The 13,750-nt window shown below is 46.7% G+C and overlaps 1 protein-coding gene across 5 annotated transcripts in view; it reads right to left on the bottom strand.

Annotated features, from left to right (window-relative positions):
* PAK3 (p21 (RAC1) activated kinase 3) overlaps positions 1–13,750 on the bottom strand; it is a 273,715-nt gene that overhangs the window by 142,272 nt on the left and 117,693 nt on the right. The window contains exon 1 of one of the 5 annotated variants that reach the window (XM_068956936.1): positions 4,388–4,581. The exons of 1 other annotated variant lie outside the window; for it this stretch is intronic. The gene's annotated coding sequence lies outside the window, so the exon portion shown is untranslated. Of the gene's footprint in view, positions 1–3,642; positions 3,952–4,383; positions 4,582–13,750 lie in introns of those variants that run through there. 3 more of the 5 variants (XM_068956934.1, XM_068956937.1, XM_068956932.1) reach the window with 3 other exon arrangements.

Raw genomic sequence — 13,750 nt, forward strand, 5'->3', positions numbered from 1 at the left:
ATATTAATACATGTTTTTTATACTTAACCTGACTCTCTGCACTGATCAAGAAAGGAAGTAGCCTGCTGGTGGTCAGTTAAGATAAATAGTAGCACCCTCCAGAAAATACCCACAGTGATGGGCATCCGCACTGGAGAGCTTGGCGCTCAGAAACCTCCTGCAGTGTGCTCTGCTAATGCTTTACCCACTGTGGACTCAGCCTGCCAGGGAGATGCTACACATCTCTTGCTCTGCTCAGCAGATCGGGACCCTGTAAATGGGGACAACTAGGTTCCTCAGTCCCAGTAGTAGTGAAACCTTCTGGCACTTGATGCACTGAAAAAAAGATTACTGGGGAGAATAATCAGAAGAAAAAAACCTGAAGCACCTCAAAATACAGCTAGTTCTATTTGAAGGGTTAAGGCATCAACAAGGAGGGCAGATTTAAAGTACTTGCTTAATCTTAGGGAGCACTGCTGAGAGACTGGGAGTACTTACTTACATATCCTAGAATAGCTATGATCTGATGATTTAAAGTGATATCTATTGATGCCCATAGGTATTTTAGGGCTCATCCTTTCTCTGCTGTGTGTCTGTTTGCATGTAGTTGTTTTGCCAACTAGTGACAATCTGTTTAGAAATAGCAGGGAACATGAAAGCTGGAGGTGTATCAGCGTGTGAGCGTCCAGTCCAAAACCTCTGTGAAAATAACCTTCAGGAATGGCAATCAGCCAGGGATGCAGTTTGAAGCCAGTTAAGATACAAATAAATATTCATGGCAGCTAAGGATTTTGGATTTAATGCCGTTCTGCTAACGCAGATAAATATTCAGATTTCCTTCACTTCTGTAGACTAAGCCCGGTTTAAGAGAGAAATCCACACAATACCATGCAAATAATATTGCTGCCGCTGGGTGGGGGGGGAGGGGGTTGTAGGGTGGAACAGGGCCGTTATCCTAACTTTCGAAGAGTAAGATGAAATCTTTGTAATTCAAATGTCTGTGTTGGGAAGAAGACCCAGAAAGTGCATTCACTCTTCCAGCGGACCTTGGGCCGTTGGTGCCCCGTGGCAGAGTGATGCATCTCCCTGGGCCGCACTGCTTTAGCAATATGTGCTATATATCGACTCTGAAGTGATGACTACCTTCGTGAGACTCTGTTTACACAAGAGATATACAGAGTTGAGTTGCTTAACCCTGTTATTACAGCTGTTAACCATGTTATAGCAGCATATCTACATAACCCCTTAACTGGAGTAAAGCAGGGCTTTCCTCCCAGCAGAGCGAGAAGCTATAGTTACGGCCTGTCTCCTAGACACAGGCAGAAGGGACCTCAGAAGAAGTTATTCAAAGGGAAGCAGAGTGAAGGAAGGTTGCATCCCTTCCTCTGCACATTCACAAGTAGAAGGATAACTGAGCTTTACAGCCCATTCTTAAAACAGTCTGCAGCTAACCACAGTGCCAGCCTCCCACGCCGGCTGGGTGCCAGCCAAGGCGGCAAACGTGGAACCACTGACAAGTCATTCCACGTGCACAGATGTAAGTCAGGAGCTTCGTTCACATGCTCCAGAACTTGAACTTCTATATTCTTTTCAGCACACCTTCAGACTTTATGGAAGAAATGAGCAAGATGACAGATGGAAGACTTTTTTTTCTTTAAAAGCTCTTGGTCTGCACTATCTCACTGCTTCTTAGGCTATTTCTTCTGTCCTGTCGTCAGAGTACGGCATGCTGAGTTTCTCTAAGTCTATGTGGACTCAGCAACTTGCACTCTCTCTTCCCTCTTGTGACTGTGGTTTCTGCAAAAGGTTAAGAAAGGAGTGCAAATGACTTTTAAACACCTCCAGCCATCACCCTTGTAGCTGGCTGAGAGATGAAGAACAAATTTAAAGGGCTGAGGAAGTGCACCCACATGGCATGGCAGTGATAGGTCAGGCTCTATTTCCCAGCTCTATCACAGACTTTCAATGACCTTAAGCAAATCCCTTCCCTTTTACTTTGCTACACATCGAAGTAATATTCAACTGAGCAGGCTTCTGGCAAGACTCTTCCAAAGTACAAGGCTCAGCTGCCAGCATACAAGTTTGAGGCATCAGAGCACTCTGGAAATCTAGATGTTTAGCTCTCTTAGACACCAAAGATAAATTTAAAAAGGTAAATGAAGACAAATATCAACAGGGCCAGCACATTTATGATCCCTATTTAAGAAGCTACCCTCAGTGTCGGGGCTATGGAAATAGCCATACGTATTCAGCTCGTCAGCCTCTCTGTTGTTAAAACGCGTACTAGAGATCACAGCAGCCAATCTATTCATCCTCTCAGTGAAGATATGCTTACCCTAGGCTGAATCTCTGTACAGTCCTGTCAATTCCCACTCAGATGCGAATTACTTAAACACATACATACAACAAGTTTCACCTTTGTGATGGAAACTATTTGCAAGTGAGGGTGCAATAGTTTGTTAGCGCAGTTACCTTCCCCCCCCCCCCCCAAAAAAAGATGCTGTGTGTTGCAGCATCAGGTAAATCATCCCCGCTGTGACCTCTTTCAATGCCAGTGACTTTGCTGCACAAAGTTTTAACATGATCTCAGTGCTCGCTGTCTCTCTTGGACGGCAGTGTGCCCAGAGCTGGAAATACTTGATGACAGAGAAGACCTGATTGCTGCACTGAAGGAGGTGAAGCACCAAGGGCAAAGGGGCGCTTTGCACCTGATCCAAGGTAGGGCTCATAGTTTCACTTCTACACATGTTTCAGCAGAAGTTCACACTGCCTGTCTCCATTTCTAATACTCTGCTCACCGTCACCAGTCTGCTGCCCCAGCTGATGGTGCCCCATTAAGCTGGTGCACAGGTACCAGACCTAACCCAGAAATGGTTCGACAGGCACAGAGATTACGTCGCTGGTGACATGAGGAGCTTTAAGTTGTGACTGGCTTCAAAGGGAGCCCTTTCCAGTTATTCCCTTCCTGTGACTCTGCAAGTGACTCAAGCAAAGACAGTCAAGACCATCCCAACGAGCCTTCAGGTGAAAAACGAAGACAAGCCAACTGTTGGGGAATGCCTAATCTGTGGAAAACCACTCGTCTCAAAACGTGGGAAGGGGAAGTCACTTCCAGCACATCTGGCACGGGAGGCACTCAGCTTGGCCCAGAGCTTTGCGGCGCAAGGAGCTGGGCCTCCGGGTGGCTCTCTGCGAGGAGCCCGCGGCCGCGCGGCCCTCCCCGCACCCCGCCAGGCCCCCTGCTCCGGCCAGGCCCCCCGGGCAGCCACGGGGGCACGGCAGCACCCCAGGCTCCCGTGCCGCCCAGGCCCGGCCAGCGCAGCCAGGCACCCGCGGGAACGTTTCCATCCAGACAATGCTGCCCGGAGCCTCACGCTGCTCAGGTCCCGCAACACAGGCAGAGAGGGCTGGGGGTGGTTTTAAAGCACAGATTTGCTCTCTCTGGAAACTCTCAGAGAGACCCGGGGAGCTGACACACGGTTCAGGGGCTCTCCCCGTCCCTCCCCACCTGCAGCCCGCACAGCCCCTGCCTTGGCTTTGTCGCTGCGGCTGGCTGGCTTCAGGGTGGGAAAGCAGGTTGCTGTAAGGAGCCTGCCTTTTCCTTTCCATCCAGGATGGAGCAGTGGCGGGCAGGCAGGCAAGGGAACAAAGCAAAGGACAGACCTTCTCTCTGGCCTCTTCCGCGCTGGGGAGGGTGCGCTCGTCCTCCCTGGCTGCGGCCGCGGCTGCCGGCGGGATGCTGGCGGGGCAGTCGCAGGCTCGCAGTGCCTTAGCCGCTCCACATTGCTCTGCCTGCCGGCAGCCTCTTTTATGTTTTCTCCCCCTCCTCCTTCCACCCCCTCTTTTCAGAGGGGGAAAAAAAAGGAGGGGGGGGGATCTTTCTATTATTATTATTCTAATATATTCTGGGGGCTTGTGGTTCCTGCAACCAGGCGGAAGTGAAACCCGTTTTCGCCCCCCTCCTCCTTCCGCGATGCTCCGGGGGCTGGATGCAGCCTCACAGTGGCCAGGGAGCCTTCGGGCCGGGGAGGATGCGGTCCCTGCAGCCCGGCCCTTCCTGCCCTAAAGCTCCCCTGATGCCCCGGGGTGCCACGGGTGGCAGGGGCATCCCCGCTGCCCTGCTCCCAGCCCCTTGACCCTGAGGTGGGATGGGGAGGCAGCACTGTCCCTGAAGCGCAGAGGTTGCTTTTGAGCCAAAAAGGGAAAATCATTTTCTTAATCTCATTAAGAGAGAAATCTCTCTGCCCCTGTTTGATGTTCCCTGATGCTGTTCCCCGTGCCAGGAGCTAGGCACACCTTTAAGCTGTTGGGTGACTGAGCGACAGGCTGCAAAGGACTTTGTAGGGCAGTGCCACGCACTCCCCGCACTCGGATGGGGCATGCGATGGTGCGCAGTATCCGTACCTACATAATCCAGATGCAGCAGTTCAGTCAGGCCCCTGCAGAAGCGTTGGCGGCGTGGGGCCTGGATGTGCCCGGTGAGCGCTGCGGTCCTGCGTGCCTGGGGAGACCCCACAGAAGGAGCAAGTTGGCAGAGTTGGCAGCTGTTACTTCAGTGACCCACAACTATGGCTGTAGCACAAGAGGAGAAGCTGTAAAATGCAGCCAAATACAATAGCATCTTCCAGCTCCTTAGTGACATCCTGTGGTATGGGGGCACAACTGCTAACGGCTGGTTGAGCTCTGCTTTTTACCAAGGAGCGGACCTAGCAAGCACGGGTGCAAGTTGTGCACTGCCCACTGACTGCAGCAGGAGGCAGCTGCATGCCCAGCATGCTGGAGTTGCAGGATGGTTGTTCAGGAACCGAAATCGGTATTAGCAGGTTTGTTTTAAATCAGTCTGCTGCCTTATGCTGCTGCAGAGCTCCTCCGTTTCTAAAAGGTGCTGGCTCTCAGGCACTGTGGTGATTTATGCCGTATACATGTGTAGCGTCTCCCCCGGTACCTTATAGAAGAGAGAGCGCGCAGGTCTAAATATTGCAGCTGGCCTCCTGCCAAGACTGAGGAGTGGAGAGCGAGAGAGACACCAAATGAACATCCAGCTAACTAAGGCAAATGTTAATTTCTTAATTTGGCATGTGTCATCATGTTGAAACAGACTTGCAGAACATTTCATCCAGCCAAGAAACACAGGGGTAGAGATGAGGTAGTGAAACCCTGTCTCTCTCCAGCTCCCTGCCGCTGCTAGAGACCCCCCCCCAGCCCCGTTTACCTCCCTCTCGCACAGCACACCAGGGTGCTCTGACGACCTGCGGCAGAAAAGGCAAGGAGGAAAAACCTGACGGAAGAGAGCTGGGTGCACAGACCAAAAACCAGAATCTATCCATGTGCAGGAGCAAAGAATGAAGTCAGCACGTCCAGGCACAGCTGCGCTACCCGGGATCTAGCTTCCAGGGATGCCAGGAGTCATGAAGATTTGGTGGCATCCAACCTAAAGATGTCTCTGCAGCCCCTGGCAAGCTCGGTGAGATCCATGCCTCGGTGTTTACACTGCTTCCATGGCCCAGATCAGAAAGACAAAGGCTAGCCTGGGCACGCCTGCGTACACAGCAACTGAAACTCCTGATCAGTGTGTGGAGCTGTGAGGTTGCTGGGGTAGATGGGTGGGAGAAGACTCTTCTCAACTGCACTGCAGGAGTCACTCACGTCAGATCATGCAGGTCTGCGCAAGAGGCGACTGGCACCCCTTACTAGGCTCCCTGGAGCCATCTGCTCACAGCACCGGGGGGACTATTCCCAGGAAAACGCTGTCCCCTTTCTTCCTTGTAGGAAAAGTGAAATAGTCAACCACGCTGCCATCAGCTTTGTCAGGTGGCACTTTTAGGACCCGCTGTTTTGGCCTCACTGCAGATTTATCTCTGCACTCGTTTTTGTGTTAAACATTTCCTTCACATCCTAACAGCAACAGAGTTGCTTAGTCAGCCGGCAGCATCCGTCCCACAGCCTCAGGGTGTTGGTGGACTTCTCATTGCTAACGGACACCCAAACAGCCACATCAACAAAAATGCCCTCGCCCAAGTGGGACTGGCCAGAAGATTGCACCTGGTCCTAATAAGTGCGCGCCTGGACACACTGCTGCATGAATTCGGGTCTTGCAGCTTAATTACTGCAACTCCCTATGCTTTGAAATAAACCACAGCTGGTGCAAAATACAGCAGATGTCTGCTCAGCAATGGAGCTCAGCCTGGTGCTTTGCTCACACTAGTTTCTTCCCAAGTACAGCCCTGGGTTTTCTGTTCTGATATTCGAAGCCCATCACATCTTCTTCCACATCCAGCTCCCACTGGAGCACTGCAGCCACTGACAGAAGCGGGGAAGACAAGACTGGGAGTCTGATCTTTCCCAGGCAGTACTCCTGCACTGGGGAACATATTTTGCCTTACAGAGATACAAATAACCCAGATCCCATTGCGTTCAGAAACAAACGCAAAACTTCTCTCCTCAGCTTCATTTCTTCACGCAGAAGCATGCAGAGAATGCTAGTACGCAGCCCAACAAATCCAAGCTCTGTAAACTAATCAAGTGATTTCTCTTATGGGCTAGATAGAAAGCAAGACAGAAAAGCAAACAGCTTTTTTCTATTTTAAAATACTTGGGAGGCACACAAGTCCCACAGAGATGGGAGCCATCTAAATATATAAAGACATAGCTAGATAAATGAATCCATCTGTTGTAATCTAGCAGTTTCATAAAACCAATGAAAAAAACTGACAGTTTTATGAAACCACTAAAGCAGTATTGATAATTTCAAATGTTGAAAATTCTTCTCAAATGTGTATGAACATAGGAAATCAACCATTCCCTACTGGCTTCACAAAGAGACTAGAAAAGGGACAAGACTGTTCTAGGAAGCTGATGCGGACGAATATGTCCTGATAAACCATGTAATTAAAGCAAACTGCCATTAAGAATCTAACATAGACTATTAAAATTCTCTCCTTGCTCCCCAAAATACTTTTCTGATTTCCAGGATATGTCAGTACACACACACACCACTACCCTTCTTCCATCCAGGTATCTCAGAGCATCTCACAGATGGTGCTTGAGTGAATCCTACAACACCTCCATACTATTTCTCCATCGGGGAAACTGAGAGGCAAAGAGATTTGCTTATCGACTGACAGGAAGTATTACAACGTCTGGAAAGTCATAGGTGTCCTATGTGCACATATGCCTTGCTTTCACTCCTAGATAGCAATTTCAGTACAAGTCTGCTTGCAATTAAAGAAAGTTGTTCTTTTAAAGAATGCACTGAGAAATGCACTGACCATTTTACAGGCAAAGAAGGGCAAAGAAATAGCATTTTGCTTCAACCCAGCGAGCGATGCCTTTTCTCAGTTCTGTGCCTGTTCGGCCATGTGGCCGTCCCGGTGCAGCACCCGTTAACATGTCGTGAATTCATGCCAGCTTTTGTTTGCTTCAAATGTTCTTTTCTAGCGTGGCCAGGTGACAGGTTTGGAGAAGAGCCAAAGGTTTCCAGACATCAGAGAATCCTACAAAATATATAGCATGAAAATCTGTGCAGTAGAGTTACTGCACCAGTATCCAGTACATAAGCCACCATCTCCCAGGCATGCTGGGGTGGGCTCTGGGACCTTGCAGCAAAGCAGGCTGGTCTGGTCAGTGGGAGATTAGCCACTGGGCTGTACTAGGCCCATGGAGAACCCTTGCAGATATTTACCATGAAATGCATAAGTAGGTTCAGCTAATATGAACCTTAGTCATCTCCTTCCCTTCCCCTCTCCTCTTAGTTACATTCGCCCACTCCATGTCAGCCCGATTTACAGGCCGGGCCTGCTATGATCTTTCTCTGGGAAAACCTCTACACCCAGAGTGCAACCAGAGGGCAAAAGTCTGAAGAACTGGCAGCAAAGGAGATCTGGCTTGCGTTGAGTCCTGAAAAATTTCCTCACTGAAAGTACCGAGGTGCCCAGAGGCCTCAGGGAGCTACCAAAATGCACATATCCAACAACACCTCTTGAGTAAGAAGGCACCGGCTGTACTCCCCACTGTGTTCGGTCACTCTCTTCCTGAGAGAGGAGAGAGAAGAACAAACAATCAAGCCCACAGCCCATAACGCAAAGTCCTAACCAGGTATTATCGCATGTATACAGCATTATATATATTGAAAACAAGGCTACCTAGTGGGTATGGGCATCAGGTGTGATCTGATGAAAGGAGGAGGTGGGCAATGGTGACCCAGTCACTTCTGGAGATCACCTCTTGGTTACTATTTTAAAGTGATGTTCTTCTTCCCTTTTTTCATTTGGGATTTTCTTCTAGAACTTGGTAATTGATGTCTCATTATTATTATTTAGCATTTTATTAATAATATACTGTCATTGTGCACAAAAATTACCTATTTCCCCACATAAATGCTACAATATGAAAAAACAATCTGCTGTTAATAAAACAGAGACAAATTCCCAAAGGAAATGAATGCTCTTAAAAACCACACTTTTTTTTACTTTTTGAAGTAAAAAAAACAAACACTCTGCTGCATTTGAAGTAATTACAAGAGAAAAATGAAGCAGAAGACTGTTTCTCTTCAAAACTTGGCAGTTTTTATATCATGCTACTGATATTCTTAATAAAAAATGGTGCTTTTATTCACTGTCAGGTCTTTTACATTGGCCCATGCTGTAGCCAAACATCTGCTTGTTAAGTTAGCAGAGTAAACTGATGGTTAGTAACTCACAAGTTTCCGTAGAAGATCTCCACAGACATTTCCAAAGAAAGTTGCTTTTTCAAGCTTTGTAAGGTTGCCCCTATGAGAAGAAGCAGAAAGACTCAGACAAAGCATCCACGTAAATGTTCAGGCAAGGTGGGCTGTTCTCTTAAAAAGCCCCAGTGGAGGAAGCAGGACAGCTTTTCAGATGAAGGCATCGCAGAGCTTTGAGGTGCAGGATTTACACTGAGTATTGGACTAGACCGTGACTGGAGAAAGCTGCGAGCACAGGAAACGAGGCTAAAAGCAATGGTGAGATGGTAGATCGTTCATTGCTAAAAACAACAACTCCTTTTCCTTCTCTATGTAGAGAGCAGCTGAGGAAAATTAATAGTTAAACCTTCTGAGCAGGCTCCTGCCAACCCTGCACGCAGGCTGACCCTTCTCTATACCCGACCAATTCTTAGAAGGCAACTCAGCTATACTAAATATATCATACTATATCGAATCCTGTGTATGCAGGATTTAAGAGACAAGGCCCCAAAGATATGGATACAATCCAGACAGTCAGTAGCAAGTCTCCCAAGTCCTGGGTCTACACTATCCCCACGTGCTGTGCCAGGAGAATTCGGGACAGATAGACTTTGGGGCCTCTCCAAGTGCAAGCACAAAAAAGGTACCCTTGTGTAGCCTAACTCTAGCAGCGTTTCCACTGAAAACTCTTCCTTTCATATTGTTCTATAAAATCTGACAAGAACAGCCACAAATCAGGGCTGAGACAAAAAATACTACTATTGACAAAAAACCACTACATTGACAGACTAATGATTTCAAAAAGGTCTAAAAGGAGCCACTCAAATACATGTGTAAATCACCAAATAGTCTTAATATCCTCAGAAAGAGGGCAAGTAGATGTGCTAGGGTAGGGCCAGAAAACAACGACTCTCTATTTCTGCAATGATAATGGGTTTCTTGCAGGCAAACTCCCCAGCCCTGCAGACGGCCTCCTCAGGCTAGCCACAGGCCAGGAACAGAGGAAAAGAAGCAAGTTTCTCCAGAGCAGAGCCTGAGACGCAGAAATGCCTTCTCCCAAAGGCAGTGAGGAAGCCCACGTCCCAAAACATTAGGAGAAACTGTAAGTTTCGACTTGCTTATGCCATACCTGCACAAACGCATCCCAGCCTGGTTTCAGTTGCCATGGGAACTGCAGGGGTTAATTATTTTCCAGCCGCCCGGGGGGGGACCAGACTGAACAGCGCTGGTGTAAAACGAGAACTCGCAGGGCTGCGAACGAGGCCAGAAGCAGGCCCTGAACCTTTGGGCACGGCCTGGAAATAAGCCACCGCTGGCTGCCGCCCGCTTGATTTTGCCGACTCCGTTACTTACTGTGCAATGACAGGACGTGCCGCAAGGCTTTGTGCACGCTGGGCTGCTACTGATCGCCAGCAACAAAGACATCCACCACAACGTACACAGCAAGAACAAATGATTGTGTAACTATTTCCAAGCAATGCTTCCTTACCACCACTAAGGGACAGTGTTTCCTATATTTCTATTAATGAGAAAGGCAACTCTGCAAGACCAAAGCCCAGTTTTTATTAGTAATGGGTAATGTCTCCTTTTAGTGCTTGAAGTGTTTTATTTTCTACGATATGTTTGTTTAATAAGTTACTTCTTTGTGACACAGTGAATTACAGACCCATTTATTGTACTTTCACTACCACCAGCAGGCTACACGGATAAATCAAACGCAAGCATATTAGACGAGGTAATTCATCCTGTGATATTACAAGCCTAAGAGGATGGCTAGTCTAATATAACTGATTTACAGTCTGGTTTTAATCAAAAGGCATGAACAGTTTTCCAAAATACATCACTTTGCATATGCTTTTCTTCAAAATACATTATTTGTACCTATGAAAGCCTCGTAAACTGTCCTCATCAATTTAAATAGTGATAACCCTGCAACTTGATGCTCTTTGATAGGTACCAATTATGTTTCCATTTATATCAAAGGCACTTCTGTCATTGACTTCACATAGAGTGAAGATTATGTCCAAATGGTTGCTATTTTCAGGGACAAAACTTCTTTAGTGGTCCCATTTTATCAGGCATATCTTAAGTTCTGAAAAATAACTTCATCAGCTTGATAGACTCCACTTTTCTTCATTACTGCATGCTGCAAAGCACGTTACTACAGAAAATGGATGCAAGTATCAAGCAACTTACTTTCTCTGAATTGGCATTTCTGAAAAATGTCCTACTCTTACCAGAGAGGAATTCATATACTTTAAGGCCGAGGCTTATTTACTGAAGGCCAAGCTTTTATAGGAGGATATAGCAGAGATGCCTGCTTCTCCTTACTTTCCCGCTCATGCAACAGAGATGAGTCCAGCAAGTAGTTGTTACAGTGATAATAAATAACGGTATCAAGGCCAGTGCGGTATCATTTCAAGATCATGCTTCAACATCTTGTTAGGAGTCTAAAACATTCACAGACACTCAGACATTGAGGTCTACAAGATTAGTAGCCGTACAGTCAAGCTGATACTGTTGCTGCACAACCAAGAGACAATCCCCATAGAGACTCTTCGATGACAGAAAGCACAAGGCACATCACATCCAATTAAGAAAGAGCCACTAAAATGGCAAAAAAGAAAAATCTCCCTGAAGAGAAGGATGCCCAGATCTCAGTACTCTTCTGAGCAGTACATCTAACCTCATCTACACAGCTAATCCAGTGCAATTAGCTCTCACTGGTGCTAGCAAGAGACAGTGGAATAGCCAAGCTACAGACATTTTTACTACCCGCCAGCTAGCCCTGCCCTGTAATTAACTGCAGAGCCTCACAGATTTCTGCTTGATTAGCTGTTTCAACTAATGAGAGGCTCCAGACTCAGCTAGCATGATGTCTGAATTACCTGCCACTCATGCGCCGGTCTTTGTGGCCGCATAGAGCAAAGCACAGGTGCAGGACTGGGCTGCAGAGGGGGCACAGAGACGAAAAGGGGGCCCACACACAACCCCTGCACAGCTCCTCTGACTTCAATCACACGGATCAAATGTTTGGGATGGTTATGCACATAGGAGCAAAACCTGGCAGTTCCTGTATGGCTATTACCCAAGATATAAAATGTTTGACGTTTTAATTAAGATCTACAATATCGATGTCACAAAATGAGTCTGGAATTACAAGAGCAGGATCTGATCTGATTGTAAAAAGTTCGGCTATTCAATTGAAGGCCAGCACTCGGTCATAACCAGAGAAAAGTTAAGGTCAGGAGTCCAAGTTCAGGAGTGGGGAAAATAAGAAGCCGAAGGAAACATTATATCCTCCAATAATCCTTGCAGGAGATATGATTTCAGCATGAAAGGATGCAGTCCGGCTTTAAAGTTTCCAAGTAAGAATCATTCTACTATAACTCCACTGTGAGATAAAAGCAGACATGTGATCTAGTAATACTGGCCTCTTTCACTGGTGTTTTTATTGGTGCTGCCCTCCATATTAAAGAAAACAAACACTCTGCTTTTAATATTAAAGATAACTCCAACAGGTCTGCTTTAGAGAACCTTTCTGTGTTAATCCGTTCCTTGTAATACAGTTACCCTTGTGTAAATTTGGAAGGTGGCCTGTAAAAGGAAAAGCAAATAGAGGATTGGCTCATTTTAAAACTTCTTTCCTTGCTTTTTTGTTGTTTTTTTTTTTAATATCAGCTTCTTCTCCTTTCTCTTTTAAAGGGCCATGGCCAGACTTCTACTGCACAAGAAAAAAAAGTGAGGATGTGACCTCACATGCAATAGAGGGAGAGGGAGATTTGGATCCTCCTGAGTCCTGAAATCACACAAAGGAATGCATAAACGTAAGAAAGAGCGTGTTCATTCTGCAGAAATATCATCCAGTTGTTAGCGCACAAGGGTGAAATTCAGGAGACAGGATCTACTCTAATTCTACTCTTAGCCTGACAGGTAACTTCATACAAATCGTTTCCTCTTCCTGTGTCTCAGTTTCTCCATTTCTAAATAAGGTAACGTGAAACGTACACGAATTTTAAAGCTCCGTAAGCTAAGACAGCGTAGTATAACAGTAGGCATCGCTGCCATGAATTCACCGCGGGAGCTGAGGGATGACAGCCCTGTTAGCAGAGCCCCCCATCCCCAGATGGGGCTTGTCCCTTTGGGGCTGCTGGAACTCCTGCTCCCTTTTGCCCTTCGTTCATGATGTGGATTCCAGCCCTGGATTCAAATGGAAAAGATTTTTAAGGATGCTTCAACAGTAAAGAATCATTCTGCATTCACTTTACTGCCAGATGGCAATTTCCTTGTACTTAAATCTTACAATCCCATATTGCCAAATATTTCCTAAACTAGTTCTGTCAGCTGGTCAAAAAACTGTGGTGCAAGAGAACTAAAAAACCAAGCTATTGCCATCATTGACGGGTTCAAGTGAACTGAAGTGAAAAATCTTTCTACCTGCTTACACTAGCCACAAAGTCAGCCCGCAAAATGTCTCATGATCACTGATGCAAGAGTTGTATTTCTGAATGCACAGAAGGGGGTAGGCTCTTTGGTCATCAAGTCAGCAGGGAATTCTCCCCTTACAAACCAAGATGAATACATTAACCAATAAATCGTGGCTGATACCGAGACAGTTTAGCTAGCAGTTGAAGTTATCGCATGGTACAGAAAACCAGAAAGTCTGTGAACGATATCTGGTGCCAATGCCAACCAAAAAACAAGGTCTATTTGCTGAAACAGAAGCTGGAAACGTCTTCCTTTCTCTATCTACTGTATGTTCTTAAGCTGCTTACAGTAATGGACATCATGATTTACATCAGTGCTCACTGATGAATGTTTGGATGAGCCGCAGTGCAAGACAAAGTGCTGTTGACCTGATCCCTTCCTTCTGCAACCAAGATAGGTCATGCATAACTTTGCACCACCAGTAACATCAGGATCCCAGTTTTACACAATGGAGTCCTCCTATACTGCCTGAGGACATTACGTTTTTGCCCATCATGAGAAAAATTTTGGGAGAAGGCAAAGCATTAAAAAATGAAAACATTCAGGAAACCAGCTCCTCTCTGGTCTGAAGCACCTCAGCTG

This window comes from Struthio camelus, chromosome 11 (genome assembly GCF_040807025.1).
Source record: "Struthio camelus isolate bStrCam1 chromosome 11, bStrCam1.hap1, whole genome shotgun sequence".
In the NCBI taxonomy this organism is placed as follows: Eukaryota; Metazoa; Chordata; class Aves; order Struthioniformes; family Struthionidae; genus Struthio; species Struthio camelus.